The sequence below is a fragment of the Rhagoletis pomonella genome, unplaced genomic scaffold, assembly GCF_013731165.1.
Source record: "Rhagoletis pomonella isolate Grant_MI unplaced genomic scaffold, Rhpom_1.0 Rhpom_scaffold_00088, whole genome shotgun sequence".
Taxonomy (NCBI): domain Eukaryota; kingdom Metazoa; phylum Arthropoda; class Insecta; order Diptera; family Tephritidae; genus Rhagoletis; species Rhagoletis pomonella.
The window spans coordinates 39,746-55,134 of NW_023458642.1; the positions used below are offsets into that span (position 1 = coordinate 39,746).

A 15,389-nucleotide genomic window follows, 5' to 3' on the forward strand; every position below is an offset into this window, starting at 1 on the left:
TCACGCCTTGCTTGAGCTTGCGCAGACTTAGATGCGCTTTCATATGTATGATACGACGTATTAGTTGGAGTACTTTCTTTTGGTTGAACTGCTTGAACATGAAGTGATGTATGGTGTCTCAGGTGACAGGTTCTGCAATTGAAGGAGCTACTGCACCTTGACACCGTATGTCTGGAGGATAGACAATTCAAGCAATTCATTTTCATAGGAACACAACATTTTTATTAATATAGAAGATATAACAAAAGTTCAATAACAAAAAAATATAATACGTTAAAACTTGGCAAAAAGTGGTTCGGTTATAATTTTTTGACCACTGTATGTATTTTTTTTTTCAGAACCCAAAAATGGAGAATCTAAAGAGTTATTTCTCACCAAAGGAAAAATACGCTATAATTTGCATATTGTGCACAAAAGTGGTGAAAACCAGTGGAAACATATCAAATATGCGTGCGCATATTAAAGCAAATCATCATCACATATCTCTTCAGTTCTTCCAGATTTACATAAAAAAGGCGTGAGTACTAGGTACTCATGAAATTTGATGTGTAAACATGCGTACGGAAAAGCACAAAAGTACGTTTACATACATGGTACAATTATTACAGGTATTGTCTTCCCAGAGAGCGCATATTCCGATCTGCCTTATTTGAAAAGCATTATTGTTGCCAACACTAAAAGGTTTACTGCAAGGGAAAAGGGATATTTCAATACACCATATACCATGTATGTACACGTATTTTTTTTAACAGACCTTCTTGCAGAGAACTTATTTAATTTGCAAAAGCCGAAAAATAAACAATTAGTTACTAAACAATTTCAAAATTTTTACTGCTCACTTTATTTCAAAAGTTTTTGATGTGTATACATCTTCGGGTTCGGTAGGGATAAAATTTGTGAAGCTGTAACGCATAGCCCAGCAGAAGATTTCGGAGGGCTTAGCATGTGTATTGCAGCAGAAAGTTTTAATTTTCATTAGAGGCACCCTGTGTTTACTTGCTATTGTAAATTGTTGCATACAACCGAACGTCGATCGAGTAGGACGTGTTTTTGTGGTGCTCTAAAATATTTGCATTTTTCCTCGCTTAAATTTCGAAATTTACCAAAAATTGCTGACCTATCTGTGCACGTGAGTGCTCTTATCTGTTTCTGTCGCTGATACGCACACACTGATTCACATGACTTGCATTAACGCCGATTCAGCTGATAGCTAAACAAGAAAGCGAAATTTCACGCCATCAGCAGCCATATTTGATAGAATGGAGAGGAAACTGGAACAGCAGAGAGACTCTATCATCGAGCAGAAGAGAGGGTAATGCAGCAGATTGGCGTCCTCCCTGCTGAAACGACAAATTTGAAATTCCCCATTGCAGCCATCGAGAAAAGAGTGACTGCTGTTAAGAATGCGTGTGCTGATGTTCTCTGGAAACATTGACACATATGTGGCTCGCAATTCCAGCAGGGCATCAATGTTTTAATTTAGTGAAAAGAAAAGACAAGTTTGTTTGTTTAAATTAATAATTACTTGCTATGTGTTTATTTGAAATGAGTTTGGTTTATTGCTAATTAATTACAATATTACCTTGTGTGAGATGAAGGGTGGTGGTTGATAGGTGTCCGTGCTCGCTCGCTGGTGATTAAAATGAAATGACCGCGCTCTTTTATAAAAGGTTTAGCGGAACCCTCAAACAGCGAACTGTATTGAGGGGAAATTAAAAGCGTTTTCTTTTCTCAAAAAAAGTTCTGCCCTTTTATATGGGAACTCTTGCTTTGCGTTGCCCTGAAACCTGAGAAAATGTTGCGTTCTTTATATGAGAATGAAACAGAAAATATACTACTCCATCACAATTTATTTATAGAACTTAATAAAGCTGAATTATTCACTTGGCCTGTAAGTCTTTAACAATTTTAAAGCAAACCCCTTATTTCTGATAGGGAAAATAATTGCATTTTTACAGAATTAAATTAAAAATCAACCATGCAACTCTCACCCTCACGTTTATTTGAGGGCAGAAAAGGCAGCACTTTCGCCGGATCAGAGCGCAACCTGCCGAGAAAATAACACGACACCTTGTGAAAGGGCTGAGAACAGAACATGAAAATGTGACAGCGCTAACACAAGGCAGAATAAGTGCAGCCTTTTTTCGAGAAAAGAAAACGCTATAAGCTAATTTGTTTATATTAAGTATTTGGCGGGAAATATAATGAAAAAGGGTGTTCGTGCATATTCGTATGCATGTACATATACATATGTGTATGTGTTTGCGATTATATATTAGGGTGGTTCATCCTTTTAAAGTTTGGTTTAGGCTTATGGCCTAAACATGCCGGCCCCCTTGCTATAAGCAACATCTGTTAGGCCAACCACCACACCTACATTACCAAATAAACAAATAAATTTAAAATAAATATTAAATTGCATTCGGCTTCCTAGATATTGGAAAAAGAAGGTTAGTACGAGAGGACATGGTTAAACATTTCTTTGCACATATGTGTATAATAAATTCAAGCAATAAGTAGCTGCCGAGGCCGTGTCTCCAGTCTACCGTGATGCTGTATTTGATAAAATTATGTATCGCTTATATGTAGGCTTTTTGAACGTGGTCGGAAAGGCCCAGATTCCGATCCCCGTTGTGGTATTTGCTTGTACTAATTTGGGTCGGAAAGCCCAAGCTTCCGATCCCATGATGTGATCGGGCGGAAAGGCCGAGTTTCCGCTCCGAGTCTTTCGTTTATGTATATACATATATATTTTTTTTGTTAATATTATTATTGGTTGGTTGGGTGGCGATTAGCAATGAAATTTGGTTATAATTATTGTATGATCTATAATCCAGAGTTTAAATTCAATTGTTTAATTATACAAATTTTACGTGTAAGGATTTGTATACAAGCGTGCAGGGTACTTTAATTCATGAACCGATACATTGTTATCGATTTAGGGTATTAAGGGCCAATTTCAGATGAGCCGTCCAAGTAAAGATTGCTGATTAACGTTAAAATTTCATTTTCAGATCATTTGTATGTATATGCAAACTGCTTATATAGCCATTTAAATAACACTCCGAAATTCAACTCAATTAAATTTTCATTAGAAATTTGCCGTAAGAGTAATTGATGTGCATATGATAATTAACACCTTGGCCTGCCTCCAAAAAGAAAAAATTCCCTATATTTAACATGTGGTGGCGTTCCTTGCTACTTTTACAATTTTTCTTATTATTTCGGTAGGTGTCGCTGATCTTGACAGCTGTGCTTTACTAAGAGATGGGAAATCGCATTTTGTAGCTGGCACTTAAATTACCTAGGTTTCAGAGCTGTAAAACTGTGAAATCATATGAAATTAAAAATCATCAATTTTATGTTATTATGTTTTCATTGAATTTTTCCTTGTTGGGGAATGTGGCTTATAATTTTCCAATTCTACATTCACTCAAAGTAGATACGATTGCACACATTAACATATTCAAAGAAAGATTGAAAAAACTGAATGACGAAACATTAACTTTTAACACTGAATAAGCATTCAGATGAATGCAGCTTTTGCTATGTGTGCACACATTCATTCAGTACCAATCAATCGATATAAATATTCTAAATACACAAAACCCACTGAAAAATACGCAAGGTTGAATTTTATTGAACAGATTTCAAAATTGCAACACGAAAAATAGTTTATTGAGCGTTATCATTAAATTGTTTCACTTAAATTTGTACAAATATTTATAATAAATGAAAATATTAATTAGAGAAATATTGTTCTGCCAAGAATGTCATTATGAAAAATGTCAATTATTAACGATTTTTACATCTCTGTTTCGAAAATTGTCAGCTTTCTAAATAAGTATTACCAATGTACCAATAAAAGGTATGTGCAGAAATTATTACATATGTACATACCTATATATCTACGTTAAAATAAGTAAACAAATTTAAGCGCTTCTACTTCTAACTTTAGATATATACATTTTATTATTTATTTAAAAAATTCTTAATACAAGTTTCTTCGTACTTTTTTCTTCGCTATTGGGTCAAGCATTTAATAAAGATTCTAAAACCTGATTTGTGGGTTTGTGGTGGTTTCTACCATTTACAATAAGTTGCAAATTATCAACTTTTCTCAAAAAAAGATTTAACAAATCTGTGTGCAAACCCCTTTTTATTTTAGTGTGGTAGAATCGAAAAAAATGTGGTAGATTTGAATAAGATGTGGTAGATTTTCCAATTCATATTTTATTGGGTATACATATCGCACACCGTCGTCAAAAGAAGCACAACTCAAAAATTAAATCGGTAAATATAATTGCTAGTGGATCGTACAGATTCCACGCAATTGGTGCAAAAACAAGTATAACATTAGTTTTCTAGTTAGAGAATATAATCATGAAGAAAAGAATATTTTATTTGTATGCAAAAAAATCGACCAAATTATTTTCCCATTGCATAATACTTTAGCAAATATAAATAGGCGTATTTTTGAAATATTAGAAAGTTAAGGCACAGATATATTTAAAGCAAAATTTATGATGTACCTTTTTAAAAATCTATTGATTAATTTTTATATTTCGAATTACAATTGAGTTGAAATTCTAGAGTTATGTGAAAATTGTAAACAAATGTTCTGTCTAAAAATGTGGTAGAATTTAAGCCTTGTGTGGTAGATGTGGTAGACACCCAAATTTAAAAAAAATTACGTGGTTGATCTACCACACATGTGGTAGAAGCTTGCTAACTGTTCTAAACGTATGTTTTGAGCAAATTGATGTTTAAAGCTAGCAATATATCCCATGTCCATTTTCCAAAACTATAATAATAAACATGGCAGTTTTTTAGCAATTTGGTTCCTGTAATTAAGGAAATATTGTAGTTTTGGCATTTTTCGAAATTACCATTTTATGAGAGGGACCAGGTTTAGATAAAAAAACCCTCGTACAGAATTTGGTTGAGATATCTCAACTTTTGCTAGAGTTTTCGTGTACGCAAATAAACGGACATGGACTAATCATCTTCTCTTTTTTTCTGAGCATTTTTATGTATATATACATACATAAGTAGTACATACGAACATAAATGTATGTATCCATATCGATTAATTTTGGTTGTTCCAAATATACGTTATTTGAAAAAAAGTTATGGTACCCTCTTGCAGAACTGCGTTGTAAATATGTTTAGGAAACATTTAAATTAATAGTTAATTAAAAAAGTTGCTCAAAGTAATGGAACTCCTCAACCCCTTAAAAAAAAACAGGAACACTTCTGAAATTTTGTTTTGAAAGTTTTCATATTTGAAAACTGAAAACAATCACAGTATACAGCAAACCAGCCATTGACAATATGCTTATTTGAAAACTAATACATGAAATGTTGTGAATATATAGGATTTTTTTGTCATTAACCCATAGGCAACAACTGGTGCAAAAGTACCTACAAATGTTTGTTGATATATTTGAAATGTAAATTTGAACAGCAAAATTCGTAAAACAAATTATAATAAAACAAAAATATTGTTAATTACTACGTGGGAGGTGGGCGTGGTTATTGGCAGATTTCGACAAAATTTAACACTAACCTAAATTATACCAAAGGCAACTTCGACACCGACTTTCGTTAAAATAACTAAATTTTGTTCGAGTTAGCGTGTTTACAAACAGAGAGGGCTGAACTAGTTCATCTCGTCATTCTGAATATATGTGTATGTACGTACATACATTTTATACGGTTAACAAACGCGCTCGCTTATCTGCATAAACCGTCTTTACTTGCATTAATTCATGCATTATCCTCTTTCAAATGTGAATAATCGGCTGAACAAATACACACAAATTACGTGCATTTGAAAATTGGAGAGTTGTACCATAAGCTAAGTAATACTTCTTTTACCGCCTAATCGATGGGACCATTTTACAAAGTCAGCCCACCATTATTCACTCAAAGTTGTGTTCAGAACACGGTTTGACTTATGTAGGAACTGCATCCGGTCATAATTGCTGACGCTTCACGCTTCATTTGCTTGGAATTTCGTGTTTCTCGTTATTTTATTTTATGTGACTTGAAAATATTTAAATTGGATTTCATTTGGGTTAACGAAAACGACAACTGTGAAAAAATATCAACCAATACATTCAAACAAAATGTCAAATAAGCATGTTTACATTTTTTGTTTTGGCTACCTGGATCACTGTATACTGTGAAAAAAATATTTAGTACAAAAATAATTGTGATAAATCAATTTTGTATATTCTTCTGCGAAAAAATGTCTACAATCGATGATGTATATGTATACATATCAAGATGTGTCTGTTTTGCTCTACGGTTGCGATAAGTTGCTTTGGAATAAATAATATTGCACGAGTCATTGGCTTTGGGTTAGTGGCAGAAAACTTCAATACATAAGTACATATACTTTGAAATAAAATATTTGTTTTTGTTTCAATTCCAGATATGTTCAAACTTTAAAGTATAAAATATATCAACCCTGGGAACAAATTATTGGTACTGAATGGTAAAAAAAAGTGTGCATTCATTCTAAATATACAATCATGTGTGAGTGCGAATGCTGCTGAACATTCACATTCTATACTGAATGGCAATCTAGCATTCAATAACAAAACACAGTTTGTTTGTTTTCAAATATTTTAAGCCACTCAGGAATGAAGTTTTTATTTATACAAACCAACAATCAACATTTTGAAAGGAATGCCGAGTGAATGCAGACTATGTTGATTCAATCATTTTACAGCTCTGCTAGGTTTGTATGTATATAAATGTGCCTAAAAGACCAAACACAGGTTTATACATTTTTATATTTGGCTAAGCAATGTGTTGAAATGTTTTTTTAAGAAAGGTTGCAAAGTTACATTGCAAATGTGCTCAACTTGGATTCTTGTACCGAAAGTACTTTCAGCTTAAGCAAGTCTGAACGGGGTATAATGGTACCTATTTTTCCATCACTGGTTACACTACAGTGGCATACTTTACAATTTCCTGAATGACACAAATGTCAGTCAATTAGCAACCACCACGAGGACATACTATAAGTGAAGCCAAAGTAGAGTAAATTATGCAAATAGTAATATATTTTAATTAAACTTATATTTTTAGGTGCCGTATTGATTAAACACTTGCAATTAGGATCTACGGTTGCCAAACCGTTGTACCAGGTGTAAACCACCAACGAACAAAAACCCACATTCATTAGTAAGAATCCTTAATACCCTGACGAATATTACGATGGGCAATTCGAATGCCGACATGTGCTGCCAAATGAGCCTTCAAAATTGGCACCAAAACGCACGAGAGGAAAAAAGATTTAGAACCTGTTGAAGCGATGAGAGGCGTTGGAAACTGTCACCTACCCGCAATCTTCATATAGACACCTCAAGAGGTGCTGCTTGTACGGCTGTGAAAATCGACAGATTCAACGAAAGCGAAATTTAATTTATACAATGGTACATTTTATGCTTTGAAATTTAACACGTAACTCTTACAACAGCTATGAGGCACATCAGTGAGAACAAGCTAACAATTTTTAAAACGGAAGCAATTGAACGAGGTAAGAACAACTTTTTAAAGGTTTCGATTCGTCAGTAATAGACTTTTATACAGCTAGGTTCCTGACTCCCTCAATATTACCTTACGGTTCTGTGGTTCAGAATAATCAATTAGCAGTACCAGACTCCACCAAGATGCTATTTGCTAAGATCTCACGTTCGCGCAACAATGCCGCAGTTTTGCAAACATAAGTGTGCTCATCAAAACCAAACACAGGCTGTTTGCGAAATGGCGTGAGAGTAAGTGTAAGAGTAGTATGTACAAATGAATATACATTAAAATGTGAATATAAAAAGGAAAGATGTGCTGCAGTGTGTACATTAGGGCATTGTTATATGAGGGCATTTTGCTGGCACAACCAATTTTGGAATCGTTAAGGTTCACAGACAATGAGTGGCTGAAGGAATTATCAAAACCCTTTATTACAGAGATGACGAATTGATCGCAGTTCTCGATTTTATGGTGCCAGGTGCAAGGTGCATAAATGTCAAAAAACTCTCATTACTTATGTATGTAGCAGGGTTAGAACTTTACTATGATCGTAGTAAATTTACAACGATTTTCTAATATATTAGATCTACTTCGATTTTCTGTGGGAATAATAAAAAGTCCTTACTAAAGTGTATCTGAACCAAAAAAATACAAGAATTTTCTTATTCTCCAATGTTTATAGATCCATTTCATTTATATGAAAGCATTTCACAATAAGCTCATATCCTATCTTTTGTAAGCATGTAACTAAGTTATATGAAAAGAATTGGCTAAATTTTGGCACTTCCGAACTTGTACATAGTATGTATGTATGCGTGCATCTCTTAATATACATGAGTATTTATGAAAGGAATTCATGGTTGAAGCGTCATTTAAAAGCACTGTTTGCTGCTCTTTTTTAACACTGTACAAGCCACTTAATTGTATGTCCTGGACCTATTTTGGAGGCTCCCAAGAAAATCTAAACATACCTGAACGCGGTTTAAAACTAGATTTCTTCATCGCGCCAAAGTCTAAGTTTTTAGGAATCACTGCCGTTGAATATGCCATCTGATATATCGCTAGCTTAGAGTGAAATGTTGCTAAGTCCACTTTTTATGAACAATTAGTTTTTGATGCAGGAAGCAAGGAATATTGAAAATGCACCGTTTCTGAAAGGATCTAACTACTTGTTTTATTTCTACCCGTTTTATTCCGTGATGTGCAAAATTGCTAAGTCCAAAGTAGTCACAGAAAATTTGATAACTCCAAAAAAATATGAATTTTTTACGCTATCGAATTCGATTTGTATTGAGGGTTTTTGCAACAACATTATTTTGGAATATTTATGTACATATGTATGTATGTATATTAGGCTGGGTCGATTTTGTATGGAGGCATTTGACCGTATAGTAATAGTAATATTATGATGTCTTAGGTCTAAGCCAATTGTTATTGGCCAAGAAAGATTAATTTAAAATTTATCTTTAGTACGCGCAATTGAATCAAAGTGTATGAATTTTGAGAATGAAATTTTGGCTTGTATTATCTGTGGAATGCGTTCATTGTTATAAACAGGACGATATATCAAATTAGGGTTATTAAATTTAGTACCTCACGTTCATTTATCATTTTTCAATAAGTCTACAAGTTTTTAAGATATTAAAATAAAAAAATAAGAAAACTATAATTTTCCCTTATGAATTTTCAATTCTTCATAACTTCAGCAACCAAGTGAAAAATAAAAAAAGTGAGACGATATTTATTTCAAACGTTTTAATGCTTTCGGATGTTTATAAGATATTAAAATGAAGTCAAACATGTATTGTCAAAGATTAGGAATCGTTTGATAAGTTAATAGTAGTTGCAAGCATAAATATAAGTATTTGCATACATTAACATAATACAATTAGGGCCCATTTTGAGTCCATTTTTCGTGGTTTCTAAATTTGCCGTTATATGAAAGTAGGGGACGTGCAACAAGTGTTTACATAAATATTTTAGTTAATTCCATAATGTGAAAAAGTAACTGTAGGTAGGTAAATGCAATAGTCTTTAATATATCCTGGAAAATCCTTTTGAGGACTCTCCAATCGGACGATATTGCTTTACATTCAGCTTGAACGAAAAAAGTCACTCTCTGGCATACTTTTCTGTAATCCCGTTCTTTCATTTAAAGGTTCTTTATAAAATTGAAGAGAATTTTTTTTTAGAAAAAAACTGGAGATCCACTTAAGTTTTTCGATATAACTTTGGTAAATGTTACTCGATCGGCACGTAATAATTACCAAATTGATAATAATAATAATGATAATATAAGTATATAAAGCTGCTCGTCAAAACCTAGACCATACGATGTTCTTTATTTGGATCACACTTTTTTAAATCATTTAATAACGTACAGTTTTGTAAAAATATTCGTCCTGGACGTGGTAAAGGCGATGCCAAAGTAATAGATGTTCGTGGTATCTGATACACACCAACCGGTGAAATATTTTTTAAACTTAGGTTATCAGATCCATGGAAAACTCTTCCTCAAAGATTAGACACAAGTAGAGTCCCGTTACAGTGGTCCAGTTTGCAGCAACTTCACCAAAGCAGACGCCGAATTACAGCAAGAAAGAACGAAGGTTTTCAGTATTTAAAAGCAACTTTGCCAAAAGACCATCATAATTTTACGATAGTTTGCCACATGAATGATTTTTTGGTGTGTAGTTTAGTTTCAGCGAACAATAAATACTATTAATTTAATCTACCAATAATTGTTTGTTCATTATTATTTTAATGTATAAGTTGTTGTTTATAATAAACAAGTTCGCAACTACGTTTCAAATTAAAAATATGTATAAAAAAAATCTCATCTTCTTTTTCAGAAAATTTATTTAGTCTGAACCGAAAATCCCATTAATGGGATCGTAAAAGAATGGCCGCTGTGGTGTAGTGGTAAGCAGTGCGCGCTGTCACTGCGCAGGGCCTGGGTTCAAGCACTGGTCAAAGCAACATTACAAACAAATTTAGAAGAGAAGGTTTATCCTTAACAGCGGTCGCCCCTTGACAGGCAATGGCAAACCTCCGAGTGTATTTCTGCCATGAAAAACAGCGTAAAACTGTAAGTCCCTTCCCTTTGTGTGACAACATCAGGGCGCACACCACAAATCGGAGGAGAAGCTCGGCCAAACACTAACATATGTGTAAGCGCCAATCTATTACACAAGGGAAAAAAATGGGAAACAATATCGTTGCATCAAATGTTAATACTGTTTTGGATAGACTTTTTTATGCTGATTACGAATCTGTAAGTATAAAGTCTCCATCAGCTTTAGGTTTGGAAAAAAACGAGGTCAAAGTGTCAAAAAACCGCGTTTTTTGCAATATTTTAGAAGCCATAGCAAAGAAACTAAAGGTGATATTAGGCTTAAATTAAAGCTAGAAGTCTCCACTACTATCCCTGAAAATACCATCCCTGCACCTTGAATTGATGGTCAGTTATAGTAATCAGCATAAAAAAGTCTATCAAATAGCTTTAACATTCGATGCAACAAAATCACTGTTCCCTTGTGTTATTATTATTATTCAAACCATTTGTTCTAACAAATTGTTTCTTAAAATGTACCTACGAGAGGGATTTTTCGTATTGTACATATTGGAAAAATTCATGGAAAATTTGCTAAGTCCAACAAAAAAATTTTAGGAAAAAAGTAGAAAATTTGATGTCACAAAATTATCTACAAAATTTGTAAAAAAGCAGACTTTTATAAAATTTTTTTTTTTTAGTAAAGGGTAAATGAAAAACGCGAAACATTGCATTCAAAGTTTTGCAAAATACTTAAAGAAAATTACTTAGGAACGTTTTTTGTGTCTCCTGTACAATTGAAAAAAATGGACTTAGCAACTTTGCACTCTAAGCTAGCGATATGTAGGTAAATATGTGACTATCTGATACAATTTTGTCAGTTGCTTAACCCAATGGTTTCCTCCTCCTCCAGTGTTTTGGAAACTGATATTTCACTTGCACTTGATCATGAATGCTGTTTGTTTTAAGGTTGAAGTATTGTTGCTCTGTACTACAGTATTTCGTATGAAGTGAAATTGGCGAGGTCGTTCCGTTGCGCCACCACTTTAGTTTTCTCTAGGTCATATGCGGGTATACGTTCGTACGACCATGTGTGCCTCTTCGGTGTGAGGACTTATTACGAGGCGTAGCGTCAGTGCCTCCCCCGCCCAAAAAGTTGGAAACTAAGATTCGCCGTGGCTTTGGCGTTTGTGTACTAAAATATTTCTCTATCTTTTGAGTTTTGGTTTTTGAGACTGTTTCTGATGAAGTAAGACGCTTGATGAAAGAAACCGAATTGAAGGAAGATCCGCGTTTAATTTTTTGGGATATCGGCTCTGTCTGGCCAGTTATTATCCAGCCGAAGACGGATTCTTGCGCTAGTAGAGTTCCTTTCCTTTTGATACCATTTAATATTATCTGGGCATATATATCGCCGCCCAAAATAAGATCAACTTGTTCATTTTTGAAGAAGTTCTTGTCCGCTAAGAGAAGGCCCGGAAACACTTGCTTAGTCTTAGCATTTACTTCGCAAGTCGGTAAATTTCCGGTGAGTCGTGGTAGAACTACGACTTGCGTACTTATACTGGTTGAAGGGTCAATGGGTGACCGCAGATGAATGACGCACCTTTCTTTTACTTGTGCAGAAACACTCTTTGAGGGCAGGTTGATTTTTCGTTTAAGACTTTCTGTTATAAAAGAGGCTTCTGAACCGGAATCTATTAATGCGCGGGCCGAAAAGTTAGTATTATTGAAATTTATATTGACACGCGCTGTTACTAATAGAACCCCTTTTCTCGTATTATCAAAGCAAGATTGAATGTTATCTGCTGAATTAATATTTGCAATTGCATCACGCCTTGCTTGAGCTTGCGCAGACTTAGATGCGCTTTCATATATGTGATACGACGTATTAGTTGGAGTACTTTCTTTTGGTTGAACTGCTTGAACATGAAGTGATGTATGGTGTCTCAGGTGACAGGTTCTGCAATTGAAGGAGCTACTGCACCTTGACACCGTATGTCTGGAGGATAGACAATTCAAGCAACTGTGAATGCTCTTAACGAAAGCGATTCTATCTTCTGCTGTTAGCTTCAGGAATTTTTGGCACCTTTGTAATTTGTGCTCGTTGCTCTGGCAAAATTTGCAAATTGTCTCGGCTACACTCGTTTGGTACGACTTTAATCTTTTTTGTGGAGTTTCGTTTGTATGCCTACTAGTGTGCGGCTCTGCAGTGGGGTTAGGTTTAATGCCTCTTATATCTGAAACGGTTTCTAGAGTTTGAAACCGTTGTGAAAGAAAGTTATCCATGTCCTCCCACTTGGATATTTCAGTTTTGCTTTCAAGACTTTGCTCCCACAATGCTAATGTAGTTTCTGGTAACTTCGTTGGGCAGAGATATGTAATGATTGCATCCCAGTTTGATGTGTCCATCTGTTGACACTATAATGTCGAGATGCAATTATTAATATCTCGCTGCAATTGTAATTGCCTGTAAGTTGAACAGAATCTTTAATTGGGCATTTACGAGGATACGTTTATTTTCGTATCTATCACTCACATTTTTCCAGGCAGTTTGAAAGCCATCGTTAGTCAATGGACATTTACTCACTATCTCTCTGGCCTCCCCCTCTCTTTTTTGGTTTAGGTAGAACAATTTTTCCACAGGAGTGAGGCGCTTGTCAAGTATGTATATGGCCGTAAATATATCTCGGAACGTAGGCCATGTGAGATAGTCGCCTTTGAATACGTCCGTATCGCACGGAGGAAGTTGAATATTATGCTCTCGGGCGGACATATCCTCTACATCTTTGTCATTCTTTACTAGCTTTGCATGGAGTTCTGCCATGTTTGACATGCAGCGCAGGTATACAGCATACGAACTTTTGTACTTAGGTTTCACAGTGGCGACTCCAGTGGCGTCTAACCTATCGGAATGTACTAGTTCCTCATACGCTGTCTTTACCTTCCTCCACATGGCTTTAAGTTCCTCTTGCTGAATAGCAAGAGTGTATTTAGTGTGATCAGTTTGAGCCGTGTCATTGTAGTCGGCCTCAAACTCGGTCACAGCGTCTGCCAGTCGAATAAATGTATCCATACTTTATTTGTTTTAGTGGAGAAAACCCAAGACGAATTGAAAACTTAACTATGTTTTCGAGTATTATAAACAAAGCGAAGAACCACCACAACCGAAAGATTATAACAATAGAATTGAAGCGAACGTATAAATTTTTTTATTTATTTTTGTTAGTATGTGCGTGTGTATATGTATTTGCACGTATTTACAGAAGATGGTCGCCACCCAACTCACACCCAAGTACAATGAAAGGATATGTTTGAAATGTGGACAAAAAGTGTATATTTTTTGGTCCAAAGGTTATATCCCGCGAATAGTGATTTTGTGGTATTACAGCGATAAAGTGCTTCGAATCCGTGCAAAACCAAAATGCAATAATAAATGAGGTTAAGATCCTCGAGACTCAAGTGGTTGTTAGTGTGATGAGCAGGGAACGGATTTTATGGAAATTGCCTTTTTTTTTCCTAAAGAGATAGAGTATATTCGATTAAGAATGTCCACGATTTAGCTTTCCCTGATTCCATATATACACATTTGATGTTGCCTTTTTTAAGATATTTGCCTTTTTTAAGATTTTTGCCGTTTTTTGCCTTTTCTACCTTTAAAAAAGTGATTATAGCATTTACAATTTTTTTTTAGATTAAAAAATATACTCATGCCCATGCGGCTTATAGAAGCGCAGGGACCTCTTGCCAAATTGGTGTTGAAAAAATTCAAAGCCGTTTTCTCAGCAAACGTAGGCTTGGAGACAATAAGGGGTGTGGATAAAATTGTAAAGGGCGAGGAAAACATATATATTTGAACGTTTCAAACGTTCCATATTTAAATTGGGCTCCACTTGTATCAACTTACGTCGAGCGCACATTTAGTACATTCAAGGCTTTTCTTCGCGAAAATTGAATGAAAATGCTGCCAGAAAACTTCAAAATGCATCTTGTGGTTCAATGTTACTACAACTATACAGATTAAAGTTTTATGAATTAGAAACTCGAAAGGATAAAATAGTCAAAGATTAAAAGTACAAATTTTCATATAATGAAACTAGTTCATAGTTTTTCTCTTTTTACTTTTAATATAAACATTTCTAAAATAAATATATTTTTTGATTGTTCTTCGTATTTTCTGTCTTTTTTTTAGTGCCTTATTTTGCTTTTTTTGCAATACCTTTTTTTTGCCTTTTTCGCTATTTTGTTTTGCCTTTTTTTGCCTTTTTTGCAATACCTAGTGGCTTTTCCTGCCTTTTTCGCTATTTTATTTTGCCTTTTCCAGCCTATTTCGTTACTTTATTTTGCCTTTTTTATAGGGTTTTAGGTCCTAAAAATCCGTTCCCTGGTGATGAGTTGGCAAATCAAACTGTTTGAGACACGAAAAAAATGAAAGCCGATTCAATGTGTAACTAAAATGAATCTGTGCTCTGCAAATGTGGAAAAGTGTTTGAATTAGAAATTTAATAGAAAATATATGTGCCGAAGTTTAATTTGAGTGAATGGTTACACTAACAAACCGCAGTGAGTGTAATGTAAAAAGTGACCAAGCACTTGTGTATGGTAATATGTTCACAACCGAATATTGAAACAGGGACATATATTGATTTATAATGCACTGAATCCACAAAATCACTCGCGTTTTTTTATATTTTTTTTGTATTTGCGCGAAACATCGGATTTGAGCACTATCATAAATCGACGTATATGTATGTATATGTCCAAAAAAGTGCCGAAATGTCAACCACGTACCTTT

General features: G+C 34.5%; 1 long non-coding RNA gene across 1 annotated transcript; it reads left to right on the forward strand.

Moving 5' to 3' along the window:
- Nucleotides 1-3,052: 3,052 nt before the first annotated feature.
- Nucleotides 3,053-8,099, forward strand: LOC118749919. The gene is made up of 4 exons (XR_004994308.1): nt 3,053-3,308; nt 6,749-7,048; nt 7,102-7,552; nt 7,606-8,099. It is a non-coding gene; the product is annotated as an uncharacterized LOC118749919 (long non-coding RNA).
- Nucleotides 8,100-15,389: the final 7,290 nt, after the last annotated feature.